Raw genomic sequence first — 19,532 nt, 5'->3', positions numbered from 1 at the left:
GGAGACACAGGATCCGAAGCAGGCTCCAGGCTCCGAGCCATCAGCCCAGAGCCTGACGCGGGGCTCGAACTCACAGACCTCGAGATTGTGACCTGAGCTGAAATCGGACGCTTAACCGACTGAGCCACCCAGGCGCCCCAATGAGTGTCCTTTTTTTAATCTTTTGTTTTGTAATCCTTTTTTACAATCGCTGCTAATTCACATTAAATTATTTAACTTTTATGTAATAAATCCAGAAAGCTATACTTTCTTCTAGATTTATCAGGTCTTTCAAGTTCAGTAAATAAAGTGTTCTCACAGTACTATGAAATACTCAAATTTTGAGGCTGACAAACATATTTGATTATTTTTATTATTCCTGCCTTATCCCTTTCAATAAAATTAAGGAATAAATGTGTTACCCCGGGCATTGCCAGGACCCAAAAATTGATTATACATAAAAAGATATCTTAACAGTTATATTATTATTCCAAATTTGGGACCTAAATTTGAGTCAGGCAGATTGACTACAAGAGAGAAACAGCATACTGTGTTTTAAAAACACATCTCCACAGAAAGCAAAAATTAATAGGAACTTTTAATGTTAAAAGAAAGAATTTTGTTAGAATACATCAAGGTCAAGTTTAACAGAATAGATTGATAAACAAACTGAGCATTTGTTATCTGGGCACAGAAAAATAGTCATTTAAGGGGCGCCTGGGTGGCTTAGTTGGTTGGGCGTCCGACTTTGGCTCAGGTCATGATCTCACACTCTGTGAGTTCAAGCCCCCTGTCGGGCTCTGTACTGACAGCTCAGAGCCTGAAACCTGCTTCAGATTCTGTCTCCCTCTCTCTCTGCCCCTCCCCAGCTCGCACCCTGTGTCTCTCTCAAAAATAAAATGAGGGGAGCCTGGGTGGCGCAGTCGGTTAAGCGTCCGACTTCAGCCAGGTCACGATCTCGCGGTCCGTGAGTTCGAGCCCCGCGTCAGGCTCTGGGCTGATGGCTCGGAGCCTGGAGCCTGTTTCCAATTCTGTGTCTCCCTCTCTCTCTGCCCCTCGCCCGTTCATGCTCTGTCTCTCTCTGTCCCAAAAATAAATAAACGTTGAAAAAAAAATTAAAAAATAAAATAAAATAAAATAAATTTTTAAAAAAATCTGTGTTACAGAACACATTTTTTAAAAAATAGTCATTTTACAGAAAAAAAATTCCCAGTTTTGCTCATGTGTACCATTTGTGTGAAAATTTGCAGTAAAAGATGATTAACATATTTCTATTTCTAACATATTTCTATGCAGTAAAAGATGCATAAAACCCTGAGTAAAAACTCAGGGTTCGCAAGTTCGAGCCCTGCGTCGGACTCTGTGCTGACAGCTCAGAGCCTGGAACCTGTTTCAGATTCTGTGTCTCCCTCTCTCTCTGCTTCTCCCCTGCTCGCACTCAGTCTCTCTCTCTGGAAAGTAAATAAACATTAAGTATATATAACACAAAGTATATTAAATAGAACATTGTCCATAGTATATTACAATATAACAATGTTACACTGATGATTCATATTATATTGAAATCACCATCTTAATAAAGTGTAAAATGCCCTTAAGGAGCAAATAAATCATATCATCTTGTGTATAAATCCATGTTTCTCAGCAAACACTGGACCAAAAAGATTTAATCACTTACATTAATAACCATGTTCAACCTCGCTGATAATTCTCTATATTATGGATAGGAGTTGAGTAACTAGTTTCTGGATTTCTCTCAGAGAGAAGCGATCCACCGCATAGCTGTAGATTTGGCACGTCCACAGGAGCAGGAAATTCAGGAACTGCCTGTGTTTCCATCTTGGTGACATCTGTCTTCGGTGCATTACTTGAGCCAAGACTTTAGAGCAGCCTTTCTCAACTGGCTTATAAGAGAGAATTAAGTCCTGGGGTGCTTGACTGATGGGAATTATTTTATCAATACTTCCAGGGGCGCCTGGGTGGCGCAGTCGGTTAAGCGTCCGACTTCAGCCAGGTCACCATCTCGCGGTCCGTGAGTTCGAGCCCCGCGTCGGGCTCTGGGCTGATGGCTCAGAGCCTGGAGCCTGTTTCCGATTCTGTGTCTCCCTCTCTCTCTGCCCCTCCCCCGTTCATGCTCTGTCTCTCTCTGTCCCAAAAATAAATAAACGTTGAAAAAAAAAATGTATCAATACTTCCAAAGATGGCACATACAGAGTACCATTCTGAGTGCATAGGAGGGAAGTTAACTCATTGCTTCCAGTAGGGATTTGGGGATGACTTCTGTTACAGACGTAACAGATGAGAAAGGTTGATTTATTAAAGTTCTGGACTTGTCATCCTTTTTCTTTAATTTTCTTAGCACTCTAAGAACTAGTCAGCCCAGTCTTATACCACAGTGGTGGAAAGGTGGTCCTCACCTACTTGTTCTTGATGAGTACTTCATTAATGGGGAACAGGAGATTATTTAATTAGCTTTTTCACAAGCGTATGATACGGACTGCTGAATTTTTATCTAACAATAGCTACATGATTTTTGTTAGTTTCCACCTCGGTTAGGGTGGATAAGCCATACCTATGATCCTCCTGCTAGCTTTCCCAAAGATAAGCGGCCTGATCAGAGCACAGATCTGTCTCCTGATTATGGATCCAGTTTCCAGATATGGTTATAACTGATAGCCTAGCAATGAGTAGAACCCCCCGCCTTTGGCTCATCGGTCTGTGAAACAAACACATTGGACTAGACGTGAAAAGGTTCTTGTCTGATCCTCAAGGAACTGGAAGTTGCCTCTCACATCACACGTTGCCCCACTACCTTCTCATTTCACTCACTTTTGATTTCCAAGTCTCACAACAGTGCCTGTGATTGGTCAAATTTGCATTACCTCCCTGCTCCCTGAGTTCAAGCTAATCCAGGAATGGAGCTTTCTAACTTCTTTTTTGGAAGTGAACCACATGTGTTGGAAAACTACCCAAGTCTACGAAAAACCCAGCAAATGGCCCGAAGTATAGGTCTACACCATGTTATGAGCCTTGACAGATGTGTTGCAAGATGATTATAGAATTAGAACAAGATTTATCAGGGGATTACTGCAATTGTGACTTAGGGATGAGAAATGTTGGAGGGCCTGTCCTTTATGCCAGGGATGGAATGTGGGGTGATTCTGGGAGCCCACGTGTGAATATGGCAGTAGCTATTGCAAAATGCTTGTTTTCCATTCTTTGGGAATATGCACTTTTCTGGTTTAGATGTTTTAGGACCCAGGAAAGAAACGTATTTAATGTTTATGTTTTGTTAATGTTTATTCCTTTTTCTGAGAGGGAGAGAGAGAGACAGAGACAGAGACAGAGCACAAGCAGGGGAGGGGCAGAGAGAGAGAGAGGGAGACACAGAATCCGAAGCAGGCTCCAGGCTCTGAGCTGTCAGCACAGAGCCCGACGCGGGGCTCGAACTCACGGACCGGGAGATCATGACCTGAGCCCAAGTCGGACACTTAACCAACTGAGCCACCCAGGCACCCCTATTTTTGTTAATAGGCTTAAGAATTCCATTGAGTTGGAAGCTGTTATCTGGTATTTGTCCACGTCTCTGGTATAACACATACAAACTCTCAAAAAAAAAAAATAGATTTCCTGACACACAATGGGAGCAGGCGTATAAATGGAACCAAGATGATCTCAAGAAGCCCCCTCCATGTACCACCATGCAGTAATCACATTTAACATGTGCCCCTGGGTGCCCCTGAATCATCAATTTCAAATGCAATGTAATACAAAGGAGAAATCATAAGTAATGCCATGGGTACAAATATAAATAAATAAATAAATAAATAAATAAATAAATAAATAAAGGGGGAATTATGCTAGTGTGAAGATTTAGTTTACTAATATATTGTCTTAAACCTGATGTCTAGGATAGGTTTTCCAAGAAATGAAAAACAAAAGCATCTTTGTTATACAGCATAGCATGGGTAAAAACCATGTGGTGAAAAAGACCTTCCTATTTGAGGAATTGAAAGAATTCAATTCCTTAAGGTTTTAAGAGTGGCAAACTTAAAAAAAAAAAAACAAACATGTTTGCTGTGGGGCGCCTGGGTGGCTCAGTCGTTTAAGTGTCCACCTTCGGCTCAGGTCATGATCTCGTGGTTCGTGAGTTGACAGCTCAGAGCCTGGAGCCTGCTTCAGATTCTGTGTCTCCCTCTTTCTCTGCGCCTCCCCTACTCACACTCTGTTTATCTCTCTCTCTCTCTCTCTCTCAAAAACAAATAAACATTAAAAAAAATTTTAAATAATAAAAACACATTTGCTTTTGTTCCAGACTTTTGTTGAGCTTGGACTGTGTTATTATAAATTGGAGATGGAAAACTAAAGGCAAATTTTACTAGAAAACTTATGTTATTCTAAAGCTATGTAAATGAAATCTGTGTAAAGCAAAGAGTGCCAGCTCTCCGTAACTTCGAAGAAACAGACAACCTTTGTTTATTTAGGTCCTGACCTCCATCAGTTACACTGGGTTCATGCAAGGTCAGCTCCTCCTGTTCAGCACCTCAAGCCTCAGGGTTATTCTTGGTAATATTCATAAGTACAGTAAAGTCAATAGTCCAAGATATTATAAAAGTGAATGCGATTTCACTTAAATATTGAAACAGGAAGTATTTTCGTCTATTTTTGGCTAACATTTTTTGTTCAATTGCACATTGCAAAGGCATTATCAAGACTGCATTCTTATAGATACGATGAGGCAAGACCTCGTTGAGTCAACATATTAGCTTGTTTCAGCCATGGACCGACTGTTGAAGCAGTACAAGTTCAAAGACATGGACAGAATGGGATCCAAAATACAAGTGGAGGAATATTTAATCTTCTGACATCATAAAAAAAAAAAGGAATTGAGGAAAAACGAATTCAACTGTATTTGAAAGTTTGTGAGAGATGTGGAGTGATATCATATGCGATGTTCCCAACTTTACTGATGCAATGGAATAAAACTGAAAAAGTAGAAGAATTCACAGGTAATACTGAATGTCTTGCCTACCTCCACCATTACCAGTTTGGTTCTACAGAGGATTAATTTGTGTAGTTGTGTTATTTCTTCAGAACTAGGTCATGATTAAAAAGAATAACACACTTTTCTTGGTCTAGAACAATCAGTTTTCAATTTAAAAAAAAAAGCTTCATTTCTTTCTTTTTGTTTAATATAAGAGATTGGTGGTTTCTCTCTTTACTTCTTTGTAATAAAGATATCACAGGTCAACAGACAAAAGAAAAAAATATATACACCATTCAGATCTTTACGAGGCTTTCTACAAAGACTTAGCGACTTGTGACTCTAGAATGCTTTCTCATTTACACAGTATTTAGTTTGCAAAGGAAAATGCCTGGCTTTCTGAAAACTCAGTTACCTTTAGATTTTTTTTTCCCCCAGTGGATGGATTGGTAAGGAAATCTGCCCATGTTTGTGTTGGACTAGATTAATCAAATATGGCTGTACTGATTTGCACAATTCCAGACCAACTAGGCTGAGCCCATGTCATAGCAAGCAGCTGATTCTCCTTCCTCCTTCCTGGAACAATGCAAATCACTGTCCTGGCACCAAGCAAATGACCACCTGCTGTCCTAAACAATTGATTCTATTTATTTCTTGGAATATCAGTTAGTCTAACTTCAGAGATAGGATGTATAAACATAGAAGGAATCATAGACATTATGTATGGTTCAATGACCACATTCTACAAAAGCAGAAGTGAAGCCAGGTCAAAGAGTTTTACTATGCTTACGCCAAATGTGTTAGCTCACCTTCTATGTCCTAATATTTACTGAGTTTTTATTATGTGACAAGGATTGTTCTAAGCACTGTATCTCTAATAACACATTTAATCTTCATAGGAACTCTAAAAGACTGATACCTTTATTTTGTGCATTTTGTCGATGAGGATGTCAGTTTCCAAGAGGTTTCAACATGTCCAATATTGATCGGTTTGTAAGTGAAAGAGCCTAGATTTGAACCCTGTCAGGCTCCACGGCCCACACTGTAAACACAATTATTCTACCTCTCTTAATACTAGCAATATTGTCTAAAGAATTTACTATATGTGTAAAATCATACACACGTATTTCCATTATTATATCAATACAACATAGTCACATTTTACATAGCTTATTTTTCAATGGTAGGAACATCATTTAAACTATACTTACTTAAATCTACTTTAACATATATTGTTTGTATTTGTTAAGACAATCGTCAATCCCTATCCAATGTCTGTACTAATCACAAATGCATTTGTGAAATGTAGCAAGCTGTTTACACTAAATCCATTAAATCCATTATCCCCCAAAAATGTGTCTTTAGCAATTTTACGCTACAGAATTTTCTCCCTTTTCTAGTCAGTTAATACCAACAAATCTCAATTACAATGAATAATGAATTTTTTTTTTCCTAAGGCATAAACAAAACCCAGCTTTTGTTAAGTTTGTTTACTTATTTTGAGAGAGACAGAGACAGTACAAGTAGGGGAGGGCCAGACTGAGAGGGAGACAGAGAATCCCAAGCAGGCTCCGCGCTCCCGGCTCACAGCCCCATGTGGGGATTGAACCCACAAACTGTGAGATCATGAGCTGAGCGGAAATCAAGAGTCGATCACCTAACCAACTGAGCCACCCAGGCACCCTTAGAATATATTAAAAGTTTTTATCATGTCAGTGGGTGCTTGTTAATTTTGCATAACTGGATAGTTAGACCGAAGAAATGAAACAGCAAAACAAGAAATAAACCCATGTATATATGGAAGTTTAGAACTTGATATAAACAACATTCAAAAAAACAGTGAGGTAATGAATGATGTTTGAACACCTAGATAGTCATCTGGAAGTGGAAAAAGTTGGAACTAAACCTGACACTGTACATCAAAATAAACCCCAAATTGATCAAAATGTAGATATTAAGAAATATATATATATATATATATATATATATATATATAAATTCTAAAAGACAATAGAGGGTAATCTCTTCCTTACCTTGGGTTGGAGGGCTTTTTAGAGATAACTCAAGATCCAGAAACCAAAAGAGAAAAGATTTTTTAAAAATTCATCTACGTAAAAATAAAGGTGGCTGCATCATTTAAAGACGTCATTAGCAATGTCAAAAGACAAATGAAAAAATCTCAACATAAAGAGTTAATTCTGGTCCCCATATAAAAAAATTATGTGAGAGGTTATTGCAGCCTTGTTTCTAAGAGAAAAAGATTTGAATTAATCCAAGGGTCCACATAATTATATCTCTGCTCCTGCAAAACTCAACGATGGTGCACTCCATGTAATGATTCAGCAAGATTTCTAAGACAGATTAGTAAATGAAGAAAGAAAGAATCAAGACAATGCATGGAAGGTGCAAATATTATTGGTAGGTAATTCTCCACAGAGAATTACCGCTGTGCACATTTTGGGAACAGAGACACTAACGATATTTTCTTCCAGACTGTCTTTTCAAGGATACTTGTATAGCGAACAGCCTTGGATAATACAGACAGTACTTCTCTCTCCAGAGCAGAAAGCAGATTCATTTGCCATCCGATATAATAAAAAGAATGTCTCCTTTATTTTTTGATTTTATCTATTATTATTATTTTATTTACTTTTTTTAGAGAAAGAGAAAGCATGAGCAGTAGAAGGAGAAAGAGAGAATCTCAAGCAGGCTCCATGCCCAGCACAGAAACCGATGCAGGGCTCAATCCCACAACAGTGAGATCATGACCTGAGCCGAAATCAAAAGTCAGACGCTTAACCGACCGAGCCACCCAGGCACCCCTCCATTATTTTTAAAATAATTTATTTAATCTATTTTTAGTATTTAAAAAGAATGACCTATGTCTGAAGTAAAGATCAGGTAGGCTTGTTCAAAGCCTACTGCACAAGATCAAGGTTTCTTAAGGTGGGGACTGCTGAGCTGTGACTCAAACCCGCTACTTATGGAGAATATCTCTGGGTCACTCCTTATTGGCCCCGTGGAGCTGGGAGGGACCACACAAAACAAAGTGAACATGTAATTTACACGGCTTATCACGAATAATAAAGTTGCTTTGTCTCTGCCCCACAAATCTAACGACTTCTGCTAGCGTTCCTGAAATAGATGGCTACCTTGTTCCCCTGGAAAATAGGATAAAATCTCAGATTCTTCACAGTTTTTGACACTTTTGGGGTTGAAATGGGATACTGACAGAAGCGTGCCTTCCTAGAAGAGAAAGGACAAGAGTTCCATGCATCAGGCTAGGGAATATCAGAAAAGTCCCTAGGATCTGCTAGTGAATGCTCTCATTCAAGTGGTCAGTGAGTAGAAAGGAGCAAGGGTACTTCCCCATCCTAAATGTTAATGAATCCTTAAAGGCTGAGGGGCTAAGAGGTAGAATTGAAACAAGTCGTTTGAATAGTACCTTACTTGTTGCTTACTCTCTCCCAGGTAAGAGGAGGAAGGGACGTGTGGTAAGCAGAGGTCTCCAGAGCAACAAAAACAGTAAGGGGTGTGTGTGTGTGTGTGTGTGTGTGTGTGTGTGTGTGTGTGTTTTAAATAATGATGCCAGATCATAGATAGATACATGGATCATAAATAGATAAAGTAGAGATGTATTATGGGAATCGGTTCACTTGATTGTGGAGGCCGGGATATGCCACGATAGGTTGTCTCCATCTGGAGGACCAGGAAAGGCCAGTGGTAGAATTTAATTGGAGCCCAAAGACCTGAGAACCCAGAGCTCTGATGTCTGAGAACAGAAGAAGATGGATGGGCCAACTCAAGAAGAGAGAGAACTTGCCCTCGCTCTGCAGTTTTGTTCTGTTCTGGCCTTCATTGGGTCGCATGATGCCTGTCCACACGGGCCAAGGCAGATATCTTCTTTACCCAGTCTACTGACTCAAATGCTAATCTCTTCCTGAAACACCCTCACAGACACGCCCAGAAATAATGTTTACTGCCCATCCTTTAGTCAGGCTGACACATAAAATTAACTATCCGGGATGCCATTATGAAAATAAGGCCTGAAGTCTTGTGATCCCAGCCAAACTCCAATGTGGTTGTAGCTGCTAAGTCAGAGTCCTTAAAGTTGAAACAAATGGTGTCGGCAATAAATATGTCTAGCTTTGGGTGGGTAGAAGTCACTAGTACTTCCTTTGGTTGAACCAAGAGCATTCACCATCTTCTCAGAATGGAAAACAAATGTTCCTTCCTTACTAATACGGAACTTATTTCCTTCCATGCTCTCTGACCCCTGCCACACCTTCTACTGACCTCAGCGGCTCTAAGAGGAAAAGTGATGGGAGGTGGTGCAAAGGTCCCTCTGGCCCCAGGAAAGACCAAAGACCATATGCATCTGTATGAGTATGCTGGGAAACTCTGGAGAGGGGAAGGACTCAAACTTTTTTGACAGCCCATCTGAAACCAGGCAGATACCCAGACCATCATCCTACCCAATCCTTTGGAGAGTTGGGACATCCAAAGTCAACTGATAAGGGTCAAGCCTAAGGGATTTAACCTTAATTGTGCTCCAGCCATGTGGATTGTCTTTTTGGACTGACAAGGTCCTGGATTGGAAGAATAATGACCACTTGGTTGAGGATATCGCTTGCTGAGTTCCCGTACAATAGTCCATGCGGGCCAAAGTAGGTCTCTGTAAATTCTATTCTTAAAATGCCCTTATTTGTCGTGTACCTGACAGTTTGGAACAAAAGATCAGGGTACACCGAAGGGATGATTGAGAAAAATATATGAGGTTATAGCTACTCTAATGGGACACACTTTTTGGAAGCCGAAATAGAGTATGAATTCTAACTCCTAGGGAGGACATTTTACAGACCCCAAGGTGTATGGGGAAAGGAGGAATATTAGTGATCTTTGTCTTTCCAAACACCTAGGTGTTTCCTCATGAAGGAACACGCCCTGGGTGCAGCTCTCTCCAACTGCTTCAAATGCCCTAATTTTAAATCAGGGCCTCATCTGTCATCCTCCACCAAATAGTTCTAACCACGATTGGTTGTCCTTTCCCTTAAGTTTTCTAGGAAGTCCATTGGAAATGGAAAGGGATGGCTTCAGCTCCTGTATCTCTCCTGTAAAACTCCTGCCACCCCTCCAGTGTATTGCCCATGCCTGTCCGGTATCTTTTAGTAAGTGGCATCTATGCTGCCCAGCTGTCGGCTTGGACAAAGGGAAAGTTGGTATGACTTTCTTCGGGCAGTCCCTCCAAAAAGAAAGAGTAGCCTCAATTATTAGAACTCAACTAGGACTCTTAAGGTATGTCCGGGGCACTGTCAGTCTATGCCTTAAGACAGATAGAAATCCCACTTGGGTGCACCAACGACGGTAAATAATACTGCCTTCTTAGGCACACCCTTAGAATTATGCCCCCTGTGTGGAAATAGGGCATTAATTTGCCTTCCTCCCCAATACACGGTGACTGTCATAAGGGTAGTTAGATAGACTGAAATGTATGGGGTGCTAAGGGAAACTTTTGCTATTTCCCATTTAGTTAGAATTAGCCCAATTATTTTCATCCCAGATATTCTAAGAATACTTCTGCTTTGATAAGATGGTCATTACATTTCCTCCATAGATGAGGACAGTTTAGATTTCATAGCTCAATAAAATAATATAAAATAAAATAAATAGGAAGTTGACAAAGGTGGCTGAGTGTTTTTTTAATTTTGCCGCTTAAGGAATGAAAAATTAAGAAGTACGATCATTTATTTTTACCATTATTCTGTAAAAGAAAGGACATATGATATCAAACATGCAGGAAGACGGTAAGCTCAGAATAAAGAGCTTAATGTTCCATCAGGTGTCCTTATCTCCCCAAGGATTAACGCACACTCTGCCCCCAACACCAGTATCTGATTCTCAGCTATTCTTGCTGACAAATCATTTGACAAATACTGTTCCTGGTGGTTCTCAACTGGGGGAAATTTTGCCCCCAGGGGATACTTGGCAACGTCTGGAGACATTGTTGGTGGCCATGACGTACCAGCCGCTAGTCAGTAGAAATCACGGATTCTGCGAAACATCTTACAAGGCACAGGACAGCCCCCCGCCACAAAGAATTATCCAGCCTCAAATGTCAGTGGTGCTGAGGCTAAGAAACCCTACTCCGGGGGATAAAAAGAGTGAAGAAATTCCTATAAAATTACTATAAAAATGGTAGCTCAAAGTGAAATAAGTCAGTCAGAGAAAGACATATCATATGTTTTTCTTCATGTGTGGATTTTGAGAAACTTAACAGAAGACCATTGGGGAAGGGAAGGGAAAAATTAGTTTCAAACAGAGGGGGAGACACATCCTGAGACTCAAATACAGACAACAAACTGAGGGTTGATGTGGGGATGGGGGGAAGGGGAAAATTGGTGATGGGCATTGAGAAGGGCACTTGTTGGGATGAACACTGGGTGTTGTTTGTAAGCAATGAATCATGGGAATCTACTCCTGAAGCCAAGAACACACTGTATACACTTTATGTTAGCGAACTTGACAATAAATTATATTTAGAAAAAAAAAAAAAAATGGTAGCTCAGTTAGCACCACAAGGCAGCACTGTTTAGAAGGGAACGTTGATGTCTTGTTTCCTGGGATTTTATGACTCTAGTTAGGGACTGTTACCTGTCCCTGAAGCCACGTGGGTCAGAGCTAGTTATCATTGAATCCAGTTGAATTTCTGATTACCCTCCTTTCCTCAGGTTAAATTTGCAGGAGAAAGTACACCTGAAAGACTCCGGCACGATGATGTCTGGTAGGTAATTAAGTCTCAATAAGTGTTGCTTTCCTTGTTGTTTTTTTTTTCTAAATCTTTTTTCCTAAATCTTTTTTTCATGTATAAATCCATTACGGAACTTAATAACCTATATGAAACAACTCACCAAACATCCCCTCACCAAGGAAAAATGATCATTTTCCATGCTGAAAAGATGAAGGATGGATGGACAGATGTAAATTTGTCCAGGTTTATCCGACACGTTCTGAATATTTTAATTAGCAAATTTGAATGCTAACCAGTCTTAGAACTTCTTTGAACACAATTTCAAACACCTGTTCCTGTCACTCCCACAAGGAAAACACTTTAACGGATTACAGTTGCCCTTTGAACAACATAAAAACAAAATGGCCACGTGATTTGGCCCCTCGCTTTGCTGGCTGCCTCATATTTCACTACACCCTGTTCTCTCTTTCTGCGTTCCACCTACTCTGGCCACTCTGAATCCTTGGACTTGACAGACTTTCCCTTACTTTTATGTTGTGCACACTTTTTACCTTCATTCGAGACCGACTACTTACCCCAACAACCTATGTCTACATTACAAACATATACCTTTCACTTGTATCATACGTTTAAGGAGGTAGACTTCCCTGATGCTCTGGTCTGTGGTGGGCACCTCTCTTACTTGCTCCCTGTACACCTTGCAATCCTATCAAGGCACTTTTCACACTATATTATAACTGCTTTTTAAAATGTCTCCCCCCCCCCCCCCCCGGGGCACCTGGATGGCTCCGTCGGTTAAGCATCTGACTCTTGATTTCAGCTCAGGTTATGATCTCACAGTTTGTAAGATCGAGCCCCGTGTCTGGCTCTGAGCGGACAGCATGGATCCTGCTTGGGATTCTCTCTCTGCCCCTCCCTGACTCTCTCTCTCTCTCAATAAATAAATAAACATTAAAAAATTTTAATACAAAATTAATAAAATAAAATATCTCTCCCATTAAGTTGTAAAAGCTTTTACAGTGGGAATCACACCATGTCTTGTTAATTGTTGAATTCCCAATACATTTTTCAAGGTTTACCAGATAGTAAATGTGCAGTAATTATTTGTTAAAGAAATGACAAATTCTTTTAAACAAATTAACCTGCTTTTTACAGTCTTCCTTAGTTAATTCTTTGGAGGACTTCTCGAGCAATACTTAACTGATAGGCATTGGCAGGAGTCCAAAGACGAGAGGGAACACATTATACAGAAGTAGGAGTTTGGCAATCATGCCCCAGAGGTATCCCTGAAAGTTCATGACCAATGATGAATGGAGTGATTGTAGAATGGCATTTGAGCCAAATTACTGAAGTATGTCTTAATCTTGTTCCATGAATGTCAGGGTAGCAACTCAGCTTAATATGCTTGAGATTTATCATCAGAGACACAGAGTCAGAGTTAGAAAGATATTTGGACCAGCCTTGGGCAAAACAGACTGTTAGAAAATATATTTGAAATGATAACTCAGGCCGTACCAACATATATTTCCATTTAATGTATCTTTCCTGTGTTCCTGTGATATTAGGAAAGAGTAGAAAGACTGATTCACAAAATTACATGACATAATGTGGCAAGAGTCATATATAAACCTATTCTCCTATCACCATGGTCATCACTATGAGCTAGGTGTCTAGACCAGAAAGGTCTACCAGAACCATCAAGGTAGCTTGATGATTGCCCAGATAGTCACAGTGAACTCGGTCAGATCCCCTCAGCTAAGGTTATTTTACTTTACTATCTCGTCATTTACCCACTAAGGAAAGCATACACAAGAAAATAAGGATACAGCCTCCCAGGGCCTCCCTTGTTCTTTGAAAACCTTATTTGGTTTTATCCATCTTGTTGATGATAGAAGGAGAAAGAGACTGCTAGTTCAGAGGAATCCAGAAACCTGGATTTTATACCCTTTTATTCTGGGGAAGAAAGAGAAAATCATACCTTATCCCTCATGCCTACCGTCCAGGTTCCCCTAGCCTTTCATAACCTAACTTCTTCCAAGTTCCATGTACTGCTACAACTTCCGGTCTATTCCAGTTAAAATGTAACAGCAGTTCTGGGTAAGGAGTACATCTAGTTGAGGCTTCTGATTTTTAGATAATAATAAAATTAAAAGCCTGAAGATTCTTAAATGACCCCTCTTTGGTGGGATCCTCTTTGATCCTGCTCTCCTCCAGGCAGAAAGCTTCCTAAAACCCATGCTTCCTTATTAGTCCATTTGCGTGGTCTGGAGTTGATTTTGCATTTATCTCAACAATTCAATCACCATATTCTTGAGGAAAATAAGCTTTGTGTTATTATTATTACTATTTGATTCTACCCAATCACAAGACCTATTACTGATATGCGGTCATATGAACTGTATTCTGAATATTTTACAAAGCAGTCAACAAGTCTCTGTGTTGAATAATGTTAGTTGGAGTCTAAATGTCTTGCTAAGGCCATGTTTCCCCAAGGACAGTCACAGAAATTTCCAGGCGGATGGTTGTTCCAGTGAAGAATAACGTAACTATGCATACCGTACTATATTGTTACCATCATTACACATCCTTTCTCCATCTCATCTACCCCTCACCGCAACCTTTTAATATTTTCTCCAGTAAAGAAAAGGGCTGTAGAACTAAAGATGTCTGAACCACCATATGGGTGGTAGCATTCGGTAAAGACTCCATTTGACATTTGTCTGCTTGGGTGGAGTGATATTATTTGAGATTGGTAGTGGGTGCTTAGGCAAACAGAAGGGCACAATTGACATTAAACAATCTTGGATAATCTTATCTTTGACACTGTTGAGTTTGGTTTGCAGAGTTGAAAAACGTGAAAAACGTGGCTTTGTAAACGTAGCCATGCCCTAAGTATTCAAGTGGTCATTCATCATCCATCTGGTTTTTTCCCCATTACTTTTTTTTTTTTTTAATCACTCATCCACAGGTGGGTATCGTGTGGTTAGAAGTTTCTTGGCCACCTTCGCAACCAATCAGTGAGGCAGGAGATAAACATCTGAGAATAAGAAAGGCAGTTTCACTCGTCAAGTAGGTTGTTCCTTTAGGAGGGAAAGGTGACTTCCCTTTCAATGGATTGCAACATCGGGAACTGAACAGCTTTATTTTAAAACGGAATTAACTGCCTATATATTACGGGTCTTGGGCAATGCTCTTATTTCTAATGTTGACTTAAACGTTTCACAAAGGTGAACTAGACATTCAAGAGTTTCTCAGGAACGCTGAAATAGGCTTTACATTTCGCACACGTAAAATGCGCTGTTATTAGGTAGCTAAGAAAATCAAGAAGTTTTCTTGCTGTTGAAAGAATTCGTAAAACGCATCGTGTCAAAACATTTTAAGGCATTGCCTCAGATTCGTCTCATTCCCGCCCAGGTGGGATATATGTGATATTCCTCGGACACTCGTGGCTGCCCAAGAACAAAAGAAAGGAAAGGAAGCAAATGGTTGGCTGATAGAGATCACAGTCATGCAGGACAGGAGTCTCCCTCAGTTCACGGATGACTCAGTAAACTGCAAGAAAAAGGCAATCTTATCCATAGCCTAATCGCCAGAAACCTATAGACTCGGTTGCTGGGAGCCCTAGTCTCGTCCTCATCAAGATGTGAGGGGGTTTAAGTGCTTGCCATGGTGGTGTGGCAAACAAAGGCAAATGAAAAATGATATTCCCTTACTGCCTACAGGCAGACTGACCTTTCTCAAGGAGCTCAGCTGCCTGGATGATGACACTTTGCTCCAGGGCAAAAGGGAATCTTAGCTTAACACTATCTTGACGCCCCCCACCACAGCCCCAGGATCCTGGGAGTCTCCTTAAACACATAAAAATTCCTTTGCAAACCTCTTTTACCTTTCACCCCCAAGTATATGTTGGCAATTATACTCCAAGCATATGGCTCCTGATATACATCTGAAGGGTCTCACGACTGAGGTTTTACTAAATGGTAATAAATGATGTCTTCCTAACAACAGCTAGCCTCTCAAGGTCCTGGAAACCTTACTTCCAAAATTCCTTAGAGATGTACACTGTCCCCAACCCCCTCCCGACCTAATCAGTCACTCTTCACAACTCAGGTGCAGCTCTTTCCGCCCACGTGTCCTGTCCCCGTGCTTTAATAAAATCACCTTTTTGCGCCAAAGACGTCTTCAAGAATTCTCTCTTGGCCACCACTTCTGAACCCCACCATCACCACAAGCCCCTATCAATCTCTACATTCATTTTGTCTTCCCTGTCTTGTCTAATTACAATGGCACTCACGCTTCGTGTCCATCTCGCCCTCTCCCATTCCTCATCTCCATGTCAAAACTCACCAAGTTCTAACACCTGCAGTATCGAAAATGTTTCTTGAGGAGATACTGTCATCGTTCAATCCCTTACCTGTGTAACTTAGAATAGTCTTTGAGCAGACTTCCACATGGTTCTCTTACCACTATTTTGCTCACTCCCATTTTCCAAGGAGCCCAGTCATTACGTCCGTTACCCTCCAAAGTGACATTCAATCTCCTTGGCACAAGGAAAAGACTTCTCCTAAGCCAGCCACAACCTTTTTCAATCTCCTTATCGAATGTCATGTCATACCACCACCTTGTTTTCTCACCAAAACTGAACCTATTATTTTGAAAATATGCATAATATTTTATTACAGTCTTACAATTTTCTTCCAAAAGCTGTTGCTTCAGAAACGACAAATGTTGGTGAGGATGGGAGGAAAAAGGAGCTCTCAAAACAGTATGGAGGTTCCCGAACAATTTTTATTTATTTATTTATTTATTTTTTATTTATTTATTTTTGAGACAGAGAGAGACAGAGCATGAACAGGGGAGGGGCAGAGAGAGAGGGAGACACAGAATCTGAAACAAGCTCCAGGCTCTGAGTGGTCAGCACAGAGCCCGACGCGGGGCTCGAACTCACAGACCGTGAGATCATGACCTGAGCCGAAGTCGGACGCCCACCCAACCAAGCCACCCAGGCGCCCCTCCCGAACAATTTTTAAATAGAATTAAAATATGATCCAGTAATTCCACTACTGGGTATTTGCCCAAAAAAACCAAAAAAACTAATTTGAAAAGATATATGTACCCCTATGTGTTTTGCAGCATTCTTTGTGACAGCCAAAATATGGAGGCAACCCAAGTGTCTACCCACAGACAAATGGATACAGAACTTGTGGTGTCCATATATACGATGGCATATTCCTCAGCCATAAAGGAGATTAAAATCTTTCCATTTGCAACAATAATGATCAGGTCTACAGGGTATAATGCTAAAGGAAATAGGTCAGTCAGAGAAAGACAAATACCATATGATTTCACTCATATGTGGATTTAAGAAACAAAACAAATGAGCTAAGAAAAAAAGGGACAAACAAACAACAGACTCTTAAGTATAGAGAACGAACAAGTGGTGGCCAGGAGGGAGTTGGGTGAGGGGATGGGTGAAATAGGTGAAGGGCATTAAGAGTACTCTTATCATGATGAGCCCTGAGTAATGTAGAGAACTGTTGAATCATTATATTGTACACCTGTTATAATCTAACACTGTACAGTAATTATACTTGAATTAAAAAAAAACTTTTTTTAAAGCTGTTATAACAGTTTCTTTAATTTCTACTATACCTGGAAAATTCGTAATCATGTTAATATTTCCAACTCAAACCTTATTAAACTTGTTTCCAGCTTTCTAATTTATCATTTTAATATGATTCCACTGAGCATTGCTCATAGTTTCAGTATAGGATAGTCTTTGTGCCACATAGCATTGTAATTTATGTTTACATTTCCTGCTGAGTGGACAGGGAACTCTTCTAGGAAAAGAAGTGGTAGTACTCGGGGCGCCTGGGTGGCTCAGTCGGTTGAGCATCCAGCTTCGGCTCAGGCCACGATCTCACGGCTCGTGGGTTCGAGCCCCACGTCGGGCTCTGTGCTGACAGCTCAGAGTCTGGAGCCTGCCTCGGATTCTGTGCCTCCCTCTCTCTCTGACCCTAACCCACTCGCATTCTGTCTCTGTCTCTCTCAAAAACAAATAAACATTAAAAAAATTTTTTTTAATTAAAAAAAAAGAAGTGGTATTACTCATCTGTTTATCACCAGGACTTAGTTTAATACTAAGTACATCCCAACATACATTCTCATATAGTTGTTTCTCCCTATAGTTGTTTCTCCTCTGTGAGACTTACCGTGATTTTAATGACTTATTAGTTGTTAAGCCTCTGCCCTTCCTGATAGAATGATAACTCCAAAACCTACATTCACCTCTTCCTTTCTACCATCTACCACAATTCTAGCAGATAGTAGTTACTTAATAAACATGTACTGAGTGAATGAGTCAATAGAGGTATTCCCGCAGCAGTAAATACCAATAACTTAAATAGTGTCGAATCTGCCAAAAGATGTTGATGTAATATCTGTTTTCTATTACATATGGCTTTGCTCAGCAGAATCCTACTGAGAATTTAGAACAAAGTACATTAATCCATGTCCTTTCATGTTCTTACCTATGAACATATCCTTTGATCTCATTCAATTTATGATTGCTAAAAGAAATTCTTCCCTTGGGGTGCCTGGGTGGCTCAGTCGGTTGAGCGACCGACTTCGGCTCAGGTCGTGATCTCATGGTTTGCGAGTTCAAGTTCCGCTTCGGGCTCTGTGCTGACAGCTCGGAGCCTGGAGCCTGCTTCAGATTCTGTGTCTCCCTCTCTCTCTGCCCCTCCCCCACTCATGTTCTGTCTCTCTCTCAGAAATAAATAAACATTAAAAAAAAAAAAAAGAAATTCTTCCCGACCCCACTTAACTGTCTGGGAGACCCTATGAAAATTAATGATATTTTCCAATACTGTATTTTTCTTATCTGTACGATGAGAATAAGTGATACATTTAAAATTGTATTTTCTGAGGATTAGAGATACTGCCCATATCAGCCCCTAGTACACCACCTGCTATGTATCAAGTATTCAGGAAATACTCTCTCTTCTCTATCATATCCCTTCCTTCATCTTCACTCTGCCCCTTCCCTTCTCCCATGTCTTTCCCTCTCTCCTTCTCTCCCTTTCTGCCTCCATTCTTTTCTTTCTTCATTCTCTTCTTCTTTCCTCCCTTCTTCCCGTGTCTACTAGAAGGTAAACTGCTTTAGAGAATTGTGTCTTACTTATCTTTTTATTTCTAGAACTAGCACTTTTGCCCATATATAGCAGGTCTTCAATAAACTGCTTTAGAGAATTGTGTCTTACTTATCTTTTTATTTCTAGAACTAGCACTTTTGCCCATATATAGCAGGTCTTCAATAGATAAGTTTGAATCCATACCTGAATTCTCTGGAGGAAATGTTCATCGGATAAAATTATATTTGAGGAAAGAAATGTCGTAAAACCCTGCTAGTCCCTAAGATGAATGAAAAGAATTGCGAAAAACCCACATTCTTGTTAGCAGTAAATTCCCTCGATTAACATTAAGATCAACAGGCATTTACCCAACATAAAGTTTTACATTTGGAGGGACGCCCAGATGGCTCAGTGGATTAAGCGTCCTAGTTTGGCTCAGGTCACGATCTCACAGTTCGTGGGTTTGAGCCCTACGTCGGGCTCTGTGCTGACAGCTCAGATCTGGAGCCTGCTTCAGATTTTGTGTCTCCTTCTCTCTGCCCCTGGCCAGCTCACACTCTGTCTCTATCCCTCCCCAAAATAAGTAAATGCGAAAAAGAATTTTTTACGTTTTACACTTGGAAAAGTGCAAATATTTTAGAGAAGTTTCAAGCTCTTTGGATTTATCATCCCTGGGAATAAAGAATTC

The sequence above is a fragment of the Lynx rufus genome, unplaced genomic scaffold (assembly GCF_022079265.1).
Source record: "Lynx rufus isolate CCGP_SWC_20201006 ecotype Redwood Valley unplaced genomic scaffold, mLynRuf1.p SCAF_7, whole genome shotgun sequence".
NCBI classification, from domain to species: domain Eukaryota; kingdom Metazoa; phylum Chordata; class Mammalia; order Carnivora; family Felidae; genus Lynx; species Lynx rufus.
The sequence above is the reverse complement of the archived record's forward strand: the minus strand, read 5'-3'. Positions refer to the sequence as shown.